This window comes from Eurosta solidaginis, chromosome 4 (genome assembly GCF_040869045.1).
Source record: "Eurosta solidaginis isolate ZX-2024a chromosome 4, ASM4086904v1, whole genome shotgun sequence".
Taxonomy (NCBI): domain Eukaryota; kingdom Metazoa; phylum Arthropoda; class Insecta; order Diptera; family Tephritidae; genus Eurosta; species Eurosta solidaginis.
Genome location: NC_090322.1, coordinates 272,227,233 through 272,241,059, shown reverse-complemented (window position 1 = coordinate 272,241,059; position 13,827 = coordinate 272,227,233). Strand labels below are relative to the sequence as shown.

The 13,827-nt window shown below is 35.5% G+C and overlaps 1 protein-coding gene and 1 long non-coding RNA gene across 2 annotated transcripts in view; one reads left to right on the top strand and one right to left on the bottom strand.

Annotated features, from left to right (window-relative positions):
- The window catches only part of Cen (cerebellar degeneration-related protein 2-like), a 190,654-nt gene that overhangs the window by 39,906 nt on the left and 136,921 nt on the right, over positions 1 to 13,827 (top strand). The gene's annotated exons all lie outside the window — the stretch shown is intronic.
- Positions 7,988 to 8,704, bottom strand: LOC137251485 (uncharacterized). The gene is made up of 2 exons (XR_010953258.1): positions 8,502 to 8,704; positions 7,988 to 8,092 (listed from the first exon to the last, which is right to left on the bottom strand). It is a non-coding gene; the product is annotated as an uncharacterized lncRNA (long non-coding RNA).

The following is a 13,827-nucleotide window of genomic DNA, read 5'->3' as shown; positions in this document are numbered from 1 at the left end:
ACATGTAGGTTCCGATAACTTGTAGAAAATATGAAAAATCAGCACATTACAAGTTAAGAGGGAGACTTGGAGTTAATCTTCTCTGAGGTATATAGCGTCAAGCTATTATATATTATAAGTAGCATGTGTATGTAAATAGCTCTGACGATAATGAATTAATCCCTCTATTAAAATTTAACATCTTTACATATGCACAACCCAGTGTAACCTATCAAGCCTCCTTGTACGCAATAAATATTGATTAATGATGCAACCTGCCTAAAACAATAGTTTATTAACAAATAGTAGTTGACAGAAGCCAATGTTGCATTTACATTACAATGCGGGAATTTCAAATGCCACTGTCATACAAATATATCTCTTTTGGTATTACGTAATCATGTTTTTTTTTTTTTTTGATTATGGAAAATCAGTCATAGCAGGCAAAACCGTTGAAAAACTCAGACAGCCATATGTGCTCCAGCATTTCTGGCCATATCTGGGAATGTGTAAATTTGTATATACTGTAATTATTTGTGTTTTATTTTTGATGAATTAACCCGAGTGTATTGACTTGTTCGTCTGAAAGATTAGCGATTGTCGCAACATGTTTGCCAACATTAGTCGACTTACTTGATGGACATCCATTCGAATCACATTTCCAATTCATAGAAATTGATTTTGCTAAACACAAACATACATATCTACATGCTGATTGATAAGGCATGAATATTGAATAGTCTTTTCAATAGCCCGAAAAATGGCTTGTTGCATTGTTGGGCGAGTCTGCACTTTGTCTCATAAATCATGAATATTTGCCCGCATCGGAGTATGTTTTTCAATGCAGACGAAAACAGCTGGAGGCCACAAATTATCGATTATACGGATTAAAGTTCGATGCTGCAGCAGTAGCGCGGAGTTCAAGGCGCAAGCTGAGCGAGACGAGGGCTAATGCTTATGGTTAAAAATGTTACCCAAATAGGAAGCGATTGATGAAAATTCGCTAATGAAGCTTACGCGGCACCGGTGCACGTGTGTGGGTGTACATCATGTGCACCTATGTGGATGAAAATACAAATACAACAATACCACCTATTTGGGCAATGCAATCTTTTATTTCATACATTTGAATTATTAAAACGAAAGCGAGATTAAAGCATTTAGCACCTTCGAGCTAGGTGGGCGATTTTCACTTTCCTCTTCTTTGTTATGCTTACATCAGCAAATATTGGTGTCGCAGCATCAATGCAGAATTTAAGTACTTACTTCCAATATCGTCAGCTGCAACAAGTCAAATACAGGTTAACTTGCAGTTTCACGTTTTAAGCTAGCTCTATAAAGTGGACGCTTGGCAATTATAAGCATTTATGGAACGAACTAATACCTGCTTGACAGGAAACGTGGTATTCGTACTCATACTTAGTATATGCATTGTTTGTATGTGCCATACCTGACAACTATAGCTTTTTGCCCTTTTAAGCTGTGTTGAAAAATAAACACGAGCACCTACGACCTACGTACATCTCCATTAGGGTGGTTACAAGGTATATGGTGAATTTAAATTTTTGTTCTATCTTTCGGGGCACCCTCCTAAAATATGCCAATAGATCAGAAAATGATTATTGCAAAGTTTCAGGCCAATCCGATAATGTTAGCACGTGCCTCATTGAGGTCAAAGTTAGGAAAAACAGCGAATTTTCAAAAAAAATTTTAGTGTTTCGTCAGTAAAAGTGAAACCATTTATGCCAGGAACTTGACTCATATACCATTGAATATCGTAATGTCCATAGACGTTTGCATGGAAATTCAAAATTAGGGATATCCACTATGACCTGATCTGATAAATGCTAAATACTGCTAAAAATAACCGTTTTATAAATAATATAAATAATAATATTATTAAGATCAAAATCAACACAAATAAAATTACCTGTCGAATGGTGTATGAGTCAAGTTCCTGGCATAAATGCTTTCATTTTTACTGACGAAACACAAAAATTTTTCTCAGAAAAAATCGATGTTTTTCCTAACTTTGTCCTCAATGAGGCGCGTGCTAACATTATCGGATTGACCTGAAACATTGTATGTATCATTTTCTAATCTATTGGCATATTTTATGGGGGTGCCCCAGCGGAAAATTTAAAATTGATTTCTGGTGGCCACCCTAATCTACATACATAAGTACAAACTCATATGCATACCCTGCAAGAAATTGGCAACGAATTTGACCAATATGTCAAATTTCCAGGATCGAATTCCGGGGTTTGCTACTGTTGGTATGTGTTACAAACACATGCAATCTACTCTTCTGTCAGCGCACGATGCTGCATCAAAAATCTTATGTGTTAGGGCCTTAATTTAAATCGATTGTACTTGTGTCTTGTAGCTATACTGGCAGACCCGACAGACGTTCTGTCCTAACTTTAGCCTCTGTGCATGACTTATGAAGTTGTTATCTCTTACATAGGTAAGCGTGCTATCGATAGCTGGCCTTTTGCACCATTTAATTAAATTCAACATCTTTTGTGGTGGAATTTTCTCTATGAACGCATGGATGGTTGACGGCGAACACACACACAAACTGCCAATTTTGGTTATGCCTTTCTAACAACAATCAACTATTATTTTAAAAGCAGAACGAATGTAAATATTTCAGTCTTTGATTGCAATTAAGAACTATTTGAAAATCGAGAGACTCGTTGTTGATTTATAGACTGTGTAAAAAGCATGTATATGATTTTTTTTTCATATTTAAGCAATTTGCAATGCCCTTATATTTATATACTTGTTTACAAGAAGGAAGACTGCAAGATATACAAGGCTTCCTGGCTATCTCTGAACCGTAGAGATATAGGTGCAGAAAGTCATCTCTGACTAGTTTCTATCAAAAAGGAAAGAGTACTCATCATTGATGAGTAGTTTTGAAAATTGGCTGAACTGTTGCTCAGAGCTCCAGATTAATTTTTATTCTCTTTCGCCTGGACAGCACCTAGTGAACAATTAGTGAAGTGTTATCGGTATCCTCTGAGATATTAGCTATATTTTTAGACTCCGAAGCCTGCGAAAACTTCCCTATAAGACTATCAATAACCTTATCCGATAAGACATGAAATGGGCTTTCTTGACTGGAAGGCAAACTGATTCTTACACAGAGAAAATATTTTTAAAACGCAGCAGTAGAGAAGCTTTATGGTAATCGTACGGATGGTCGGGAAGGTAACTTGATAAATTAAAATGTTTAAAAAAAGTTGCTTAAAAGCTGGATTGGCTCTCGGCCGCGGTCGGTGCCACGCCTGTAATATGTTAAATAAGCACAATTACTTCAAACACATATAATTTGGTATAGAGAAATTTTGAGATAAATTATAGTATGATAATGTTAAGAGAGAGGACGCAGAAAGTTAAAAAGATGAAACGCGATAAAGAAGATCGATTTTTGTTTGTTTTTTTTTTTTTTTTTATTATTCAGTATTATCTTATGAATGAAATTTAACAGATTTTAACATTAGTACATTAGTGAACATACAATAAGTAGATACAATAAGATAATAGCTAATGGCGTAGAGTGATCAAAATGAGAACAGTGATAACGCCATTTCTTCTAATGGTTACAAAAAAAAAAAAAGCAATATGGGCAATCCCCGATTATTAAAAAATCATACAAACAGACAAAATTGGTTAATTCGTTGTAGTTCTATAAATAGAACGAAAAACAGCAACAAAACCAAAGTTTCTTTGAAAACCGCCGTACCAAGCATAGATTTAACACATAATTGCATACGAAGTATGCAATGTGTAAAAGATTAAAATATGCAAAAAAGAAGGCAATTGGGAAAGACTTCACAACAGGCATGACGTAGTTGAATGCGTTTACAACCATTTCAACTATCGTAGGGGTGCGAGTTCGACTCCCACTCCCGGGAGAAAAGGCTTTGAAGAGATTTACAAGGTATAATCGAAACAGCTGTCGCCTTGTCCGTCCTGATGTCACGTTGTTTAAATTTTTCCCAAATTATTAAATAAATTATAAAATTAAAAAATTGCTTCAAATAAATGTTTTCATACATTTAAAAAAAAAAAAAAGCAATATGGGCAATCCCCGATTATTAAAAAATCATACAAACAGACAAAATTGGTTAATTCGTTGTAGTTCTATAAATAGAACGAAAAACAGCAACAAAACCAAAGTTTCTTTGAAAACCGCCGTACCAAGCATAGATTTAACACATAATTGCATACGAAGTATGCAATGTGTAAAAGATTAAAATATGCAAAAAAGAAGGCAATTGGGAAAGACTTCACAACAGGCATGACGTAGCTGAATGCGTTTACAACCATTTCAACTATCGTAGGGGTGCGAGTTCGACTCCCACTCCCGGGAGAAAAGGCTTTGAAGAGATTTACAAGGTATAATCGAAACAGCTGTCGCCTTGTCCGTCCTGATGTCACGTTGTTTAAATTTTTCCCAAATTATTAAATAAATTATAAAATTAAAAAATTGCTTCAAATAAATGTTTTCATACATTTAAAAAAAAAAAAAGCAATATGGGCAATCCCCGATTATTAAAAAATCGTTACAATGGAAGTTAGAATGCGGGGTGCAATCAAATAACATTTAAACGGAGTTAGAAAGGTTTAATATTGATGATGAATAAAATATTAAAATAAAGTAATTAAAATAACTAGAAATAAGCACATCGGTTCATTACGTAGCAAGCAACTTACAAGTGAGCATATTGTGTAAAATATGAAAGTAGCAAGAAAACATGTTGCAATGTTATAAAGGTTACAAATTGATGATAAAAAATGTATCAAAATAAAAGTTTTTAAAATAAAATGAAATAACGTATTTAAATTCAATAGAAATAAAAGGAAAAGAACAAGAGGAATTTAGAGCGAAACGACGAATGAATAGAATAGAAGAAGGGTCCAAAAAGAGAGCGGGAGACATGTTCTTTGAATGGAAGTATGAATGGGGGGGGCAGAAAGCTGGAAAGCCAGTGGGAGATAGAGCGAGGTAGAGCAGGAGGACAGACGCGAAAGAGTACGAGAGTGGAAGAAACAGACGGAGAATTATGAAATAGAAAGGGGAAAAAGTAAATAGTTACAGAAAGGACAAATATAGGGGGAAAAAGGAATGCTGGAAGAAGACCGGAAAAAAGCGTTAGAATACAAGGAAAAGCGAGACTGAAAGTTATAATAAGATAGTGAGGAAGTGCAAAATCATTGCAAAGAGCAATGAGGTTAAGAGCAAGAGTTAAACGGCAAAACTTCTTTTAAATATTAAAAAAAAGCTGAAAAATTGTTAGCAACATTTAAATTACATTTTAGTGAATTTAATATGTGATTTTGACAGTTATCGGTGGCCCGACGTTTTCGATCTGGAATGCCGAATAATACAAAGGCCATTGTGGATAAAAAGCCGAATGTGTAAAGGGCTTACTAATATTTTGGTAAGATATGCCTGTAAAAATTCCATAAAAAAGAGATCGAAGCAAATATAAGTCGCGTGGTCACTTAAACGTCGTCAGCGCTAATAGTTCTTGTATAATTTTTTATTGGGCCAAAATGTCAGTTGTTTTTTAAATGAGTTGGAAGTTTTTCGGACACTAAGGGCCGATTTCACCAACTCGACTTAGTTAAGCCATATTTTTTTAATTTTTCTGTTTCACCACCAATGCTTAGCTAAGTCACAAATTAGCCTACCTGTCAGCTGGCTTATTCTTGACTTTCAACAGTGTTGCTGTAGTAAAAATTTTGAGTCGAATTAAATGGCAGTATTGATACTTATTTCATTATGTAAATATAGCAACCCCGCCGGCGTGTGATTAAAACGTAGCTAAAAATACTACTATGAATAAAACATCTGATAGGGGTTTTGTATGTCAAATGGGTTTAGTAGCTAAGTTGGTGAAACCGAAAAAAACTTAGCCATAAATCTGGGCTAACTTGAGTTGCAACTAAGTTTTAGCCTAAGTCGAGTTGGTGAAATCGGCCCTAAGTATTCTTCTCAAAGATTTTAGTTTTTATTCATTTAACATATTAACAAATTAGTTTTTAAATAATAACTACACTCCCTGAAAAAGATGCGGAAGCAACGAAACGCGTAGGAAGGAAATTTTAATTTTAATAATTGCTTTTTTTTTGTGTAGGGTATATGTGCAGGGAACGTTTGACTTTATTGCCGTATTCGTGCAAACACAGCTGTTTGATAATATGCTTTATGCGTTTTCGTTGGAACATTCAGACTACGGCGTAGTTATGTGTGTATGCCAAATTCTGCATTGTTGTTGACGTTTTAGTTTGTGCTTCCGTTGCCGGACAGTTGCCGGGCACGAGCCTTACCAATGCACCCTCTTTTTTTGCGCATGCGTACTTTCGCACAACTTTTTTGGAGTTTTGGCAGCACTAATTACCTCTCTGCGCTCAAATGCAACTAACCGGGGGTAGTTTGCGAGGGTTGTTTATGTTAAAATGATAACATACTTTTTTGCATGCTTAAGTTTTGTTGTGATGGATTTTGAGTTTGACAGTGGGGAATTATGCTTGAGATATAGATAAATAATTTGTATAAGGGATTATTTTTTGACAAAAAATAGATTTAATATCAAAACTGCTTTTAGTCACCAGAAACAACACCCCCAAATTCATGATAACAACTTAAAATTTCCATGTTCGGATGAAACCGAATTACATACCCAGCTGAGGGCTGTAGTGCATATATTAAGACGAAATTCAAAGACATCAGAGTTAAATAATATAGACGCTACTGGCTTCAACTGCAACCTTTTTATTTGAACTTTCCTTTCTTGAAACTGCGTGGTGTGAATTTCCAGGGATTCAAGGGGTTGTGTAGCGCAATATATAGCTTCTCCAACCCAATTGTCAACCTCACCTTCGAGCGGCGAATCCCGTTTCACTAACAGACGAGGCTCTGGCGACCCCAAGCTCCTCATGGAACTTGGGGGTGGGGAGGGAGGGATGGCCTGAAGGTTCAATGTGGCCATATAAATCGTTCCCGAGATGGTCGGGCTAGCACCTTAATGGTGCTGTGTTACCGGAGCGTATCGGATCTGTATCCGACAAAGGACCATCACATCGATAACACTCCCCAAAGCCTTCGGGGAGTAACCTAATCGCTACAACAACAACAACAACATGTCTATTTTCCACAACTTTTACTAAGTTTGTATTTTACGTCTTAAAATCATACTATTTAACCCTTACAATTTTAACGGGACACATACGTCCCAGTGAGGTCTTTCGCTTAACTAAATGCCAAATATTTCTTTACATCGCTATGTATTTTCTTTCTATCAGTATTTTATCAGTAATACAATCAGTTATGCTCTGCATAGCCAAATATAATATTTCTGTATACACATACTTTGCAGGTGCAGTTAGATCGTGGCACGTGTTAGGTCAGTAAGTGGAAAAACATCAATTATAAAAAAATATTGTATGTTATTAATAAAGAAATTTCTGGAAAAATTGACAGTTAATATAGTACGAATAATAATAAACATTTGCGAATTTGAGGCTCTTAAAATTGTATATGATCGACCTTAATCTGATACTATTGGGACATGTGTGTCCCACAGTTTATAATGGGTGGAATAATGTTTTCCCAGGACATTTTCTCTATTCCTAGAAAATGTGTTTCTAAATTTACAAGAAGAAATATTTTTAGATCCCTAGCAATAACTTGCGTCATTAAATATTTTTTATACTTTAAAAAATCTATATTGCAAGGGTTAGGAGATAAAGGTATGATTAACCAAGATGACGCCTCAATTAGCTTTTGAATAAATATTCACTACCTCACCTTTTTTACTTCTCTTCAAAAAATTTATTAAGATTTAAACGGACTCAAATTCAAACAGATCCACTGTACACACTTCCAGACGCCCTTAGGCAATTCAGGTTGGAAACATTGGGGTTGCAAGTATCGCTTTTGTTTTTGTGCCATATTACGTTGCAAGTGTTTTTGAAGGGTGGGCGTTGGGTATTTTGTGTGTCACTTTGGAAAGGTGCGGCAGCTAAAATTTTGCATTGCATTTTGTCATTATTCCTTGTTACTTTACAATCTTCGTGGTGTTGCAAATTCATTAAACTAAAATTAAAATAAAAAATTTATTTATAATTAATCGAAGTTAATATATTTAATTTCAAAAATATGAAAATGTGCGAGCAGTGAAATTATATAGTGATAAACGTAAGATGTGTAAAGAAAAAGAAAGTTTATAAAAAATAACAAAGAAAAAGTTTTATGTCTTTGATGCAGCAATCCTAAAGAAAAAAATGAGTTTCCAATGCAGCATCCACCAGCTGCGATGGAAAAATCAATAAACAATATTTCAGTCAATATGAAGTGCTTGCATTCTGTGCTGTTTAAGAATGAATATAAATAAATAGTTATAAATAAAATAAATATTGTGTTAAAAAATAAAACAAAAATTAAAACTTAAGTAGAGTAGTTGAGCTTGGATGAGACCTACTTTTAATTTATTGCAATAACTTACTTTTTATGGCTCGGTGACAAGTGAAAATTTTGGTGACATTTTTGATAAATCAATATCTGCACAGCTAACCCGAGTCGTCTGGAATGCACTTTTCGGTTATTGATGCTCTGCATTTATTGTGATTTTTATTGTCAAATAAGATTGCATTTCAGTTGCTGTTTTTTTTAATCTAAAGTATTTCATTTGTGTAATTTTGTTTTTTGTTTTCTTGTATTCAAAGCTTAGTTTTCACTTGCAAATTTCTTAAACTAGAAAACTATACCAGCTGGTATAACAATTCCAGCTGATTTTCAAAACCCTGACCAATGTTCTTTATTAGACTGGTCGCTAAAATACCTGACTCAAAGGTTTGTTGCAAGGATGGATCAAAATTTAATGGTTGTAAAACTGGAGTCGATAACTGTGGGCCGCATTTTAAGAAATCGATGGCAACAGTATGCCCCCCACTATCAATCGTTGCAATATAAATTTTGCAATCCGAAAAGCCGTTTTTAGAATCCGAAAGCGGAAATTTAAGATTTTATTTCTGTCGAAAGATATTTACAAAAAACAATAAAATGACCCCGAGAGGGTAAAAATATGGGGCCCGATCCATATTTTTTTTGCATAGAACACCTTTCTGCGTTGGCGGCCTTTGGCCGTCATTTAAGACAATAACCCTGGGTGGGTCCAAATCGGTTTGGGGATAAAATTAAATGCGCCCAAAACACATTACTGCATTAGTGCGTGTGTGTGTACAACAAATCTGGAAAAATACAACAACCACATGAAAATTTGAACCGATTTTTGCCTAAGCTGTCAAAAATACAGTAATAAGATGTAGAAATACAGTAATAAGGTGTAGAGTCTAGAACAATAGATTTAACTTCAGCTCGCAGCAATCCTCATAATAAGCAGTAAATATTTTATTCATATATGAACTTGAGAAGCATTTGCTGGCCAAATTTTAGTTCTCAAATTTATCTCAAGTGAATATTATTAGCGTTCTCGAACTTAAGGTAAACTTTGGGTAGCAAATCCAGCGCCCATTGGAGGTCACCCTCGCCTTAATAATGAATGTAATGATTAGGAAATTACCGGCAGGTGACTAAGTCGTCAGATCAGTTGGTTGGCAGGTTGTAAATGGTGGATGGTCAGCCAGTGGAATGATGAGTTTGATTGGTGCCAAATGTATCTGAAGATGTGGTACGGCGAAACTGATTAAAAGCCCCGTCACATAAGCAGCTTTTCATATAGATGCGTTTAACTCAATCTTATGCATTATAAGCAGATATAATTAGATTACACGTATTTTTATGGAGAATGGTAGATTGAGCACCACTGGCGCCATCTGACATGAAAGAGTAGCCAACTAGCAACTTTTGTTGCAAGCAAAGCATAAGAAAAAGAATTTGAGATTTGCTTTGGCTAAAGGTGCTGGCACACTTTGCAAGTGAAATAATTTTTCCCACTCGTTGGTAACTTTTCTAACTTTTTTGTTATGTATGTTATTTGTATGTTACCAAGCATTTTTGTTGTACAGGGAGAATGTTTATAAAAGTGCTTCGCGAATTTTTGGATGTGAATTTTATAAACGCAACATCTTGGTTGATAGTGGTGATGTTACTGGAATGCATAAGCTGTATTAAACGCATCTATATGAAAAATTTCATTAGGCCGCGGCCTTAACGATGAAGCGATGCAGGGTGAATAGAGAATAGTGAAACTTTGATTGCAGCCAAAGCTATTGGTGCAGGTAGATCAGTCACTGATGCTAGATACACCGCTAAAAGTATATGAGCGTGAGTAATATGAATATGGGGATTTTGCGCCAATGGCGGAGCTTTAACTGCTCCAAGTGCCAAATGTGATCAATTTCGAGCACCAGAATATAGATAGCTGATAGCTTATTTGGTAAAAAATGTTACATTTAACATTCTGCCAGACACATTCTCTGGAATACGGTGAAAATGTGCGCGTGGATCACAGCCTATTTCACCCACTTTTATAACAAACATTTATTGTCATATAAGGAATATTTGGAACAAATTTCGTTATCATAACTAAATCTTTGTTCGGCGTTGAAAGTTATGGAAAGACTAAATAAAAAAGGGCCATAGCCACGCCCATTTCTAAAATTTTTAAAATTTTCGTATCTATTAAGTGTTGTCATTTCACTACTACGGTTAGATTTTTTTCAATAAACTTATACATACAGCCACAAAAATGTTGCATATATTTTCTTAATATTCAGTGGGTATGGTGCCACGCCCATTTTTCTAAATTTCAATAAAGTTATTTTTTATGTCATAAAACCAAACCACTTGCAAAGTTTGACCACTACATGTGTAATTGTTATCCAACAAGTAAACTTTTCTCATTCTTCGAAATTTCCAATATCGAAAAAGGGGGCGTGGTTATATCACGAATTCATTCATTTCCCAAAGCAATCTATTCCTGTTTACATATTTGATCAAGTTCACGTGTTAACGAACAGATAGACAAGGCTGAACCAAAATCCTTTTCGACATTTTGGTAGATAAAAGTCTGTATGCATCTGAATTCCGTTTAACTATTACGAGTCGCAGTTACACGTTTAAAGTTACAGTACCCCATGTTCAGCTGGGTATAAAAATTACAAACTGTATCCCAAAGTTTTTTTGTTCATGGTATAGTCTAATTTCTAAAACTTATCTTCTTTTAGAATCATCCTAGGAATACCCACATAATGTTGTCGTCACCACATTACTTTCGTTCTGTTATTATTGCCGCCCTCGATAAGCTTTTCCAGTGGTAATGCAATACTGTGGCTATATGATATTGTCGCAGCGCGTAACGGATGAGAACGTTGACAAGTCCAAGTAGGTAAAAATGCCAAATGGGCATAGCCAACTAACAATGTAACTGTACATTTTGAGCTCATTTGAATTGTTGTAATGGAAATTGCTCCAGACATTTGCGCGTTTTGTTTTTCTCCTCTTTATTATACTCAGCGTGCTTTGCACACAGAGTATATTAACTTTGATTGGATAACGGTTGGTTGTACAGGTGTAAAAGAATCGAGATAGATATGGACTTCCATATATCAAAATCATCAGTATCGTAAAAAAATTTGATTGAGCCATGTCCGTCCGTCCGTCCGTCCGTTAACACGATAAGTTGATTAAATATTGAGATATCTTCACCAAATTTGGTACACGAGCTTATATGGACACATAATAGATTGGTATCGAAAATGAGCGAAATCGGATGATAACCACGCCCACTTTTTATATATATAACATTTTGGAAAACACAAAAAACCTGATAATTTAGTAAATAATAAAATGTTGAAATTTGACATGTGGACTAATATTGAGACTCTTGATAAACATTTTGAAACATTTTTTAAAATGGGCGTCGCACCGCCCACTTGTGTAAAAGGGTAATGGACGAATAAAATAAGCTATATCTTTGCAAAAAAGAGCTTTATATCAAGCGCAACCGTTCTATGGAAGTTGCGCAGAATGCTGCTAAGAGCTTTAGAGACAAAGGCCTCTCCTTCACAGATCTTGCTAAACGTAGCATCATTGTGGGGTCTTTGAATCTAATTTTGAAAAGGAGCAGAACTTCAAGGAAAAATAGGGCTGGATAAGGACCAAAATGGCCAGTTTTTCAGTCCCCTTAGTAAGGGAGAACCCTGGACATACACCTGCTTGCAAAGAGGTGGGTTGGTATCAGGGGCAAGTCAAGTTGGTGGCCTGCTATGACCAGAGGTCAGCCGACTTGTACAACAAGATGGTGGCTAGGTTGGGTAAGTTCTACCCTGGTGCGATGCTCAGGGCTGTCGACTTCAAGGACATCCCATCTAGAGCTAGGGTCTGGATTCCATCCAAGCCGGATGGCCTTCAACCCAGAGCTACTTTGCTCTAGTGGAGAAGCTGGAGCATAGGATTCAGGCTATACTCTTGCTCAACAAGGAGTCACTGTTTTTTTGGAGCGCGCGTGGCACCGCCCCTTTTATGACTAAGCAGTTTTCTATGTTTCGGGAGCCATAACTGGAAGAAAAATTAACGGATCGTTATAAAATTGCGTACACAAATTTTCCCTATATCAGGAAATATTTCTAGAAAAATGAACGAGATCGGTTAAAGACCACGCCCACTTTTATATAAAATATTTTTAAAAGGGTCGTAGACGAAAATAATAAGCTATATCAGCGAAAAGGAGCTTTGTATCAATATAATTTTACTTTATAAATTGCATTATAACATTAAATTGGCAACACTAAAATTTTTGAAAGTGGGTGTGGTACCGCCCCTTTTATGACTAAGCCATTTTCTATGTTTCGGAAGCCATAACTCGAAGAAAAATGATCATATCGTAATTAAATTATGTACATATATTTTCCTTATAGCGGAAAATATTTCTAGAAAAAAATGGAGGGATCGGTTAAAGACCACGGCAACTTAGATATAAAACAAGTTTAAAAGGGTCGTAGACTAGAATAATAAGCTATAAATTAGCAAAAAATAGTTTTGAATCAATGATATTTCACTTATCAAGTATTATTGTAACAGGAAATGTGGAGACATTTTTTTTTAAATGGGCGGTGCCACGTGTTATGTAGAAAAGTAATTTATCTGAAATGAAATGTACAATTAAAGATCAAGCTGAGTATGTAATGTTCGGTTACACACGAACTTAGACACCTTTAATTGTTTTTGTTTTAAGTTTTCATTACATGCGAATCGCATTTCTTTGTTGTTGGTGCGGCACGCTACAGTAAATGTGATTAAATGCTTGAAATCGCCCATCCAAAACCGCCCAGTAACGCACAAAACGCTTGCGCATTTATTTAGTGCTCCTCGAGCAGTAGTCACAGGCAAAACAACATCGGCGACAAATAAACGCTTGAGCTGAGCTGATAAATTATAAAGCGTTAGGGAGTGCGTGTTAAGTGCATTAGATAACTCGTCGCGAATCGTGGAATACTTTTTATAAAATTTTTATTTTCTTGTATTTAAGTACGTTTGTGCAATCAATGAAGCGCGCGGCGCCTCATGTAAAATAGGGGCAGGGGGCTCGTCGTTGTCTAAGTACCAAGATAGAAGTAGTGTAGCATGAGTGTTCAGATTCTTTGTAAATATTTTTATATTAAACCTTTTTAATCTTTACAGTTAAAGCTCTTGATTTATTATGATTTTCAAGCAGCAAGGGATCATGAGAAACAAACATCTTCAAATTGAAAATGGGAAACAAACGACTGTGACGATAGTTTTTGTGCAAACTTCCAATTATGAACTCAGACTATACTTTTTTTTATAAAGTGAATCAGTGTCTTTAAATGACGTATCGACTGCTGAGC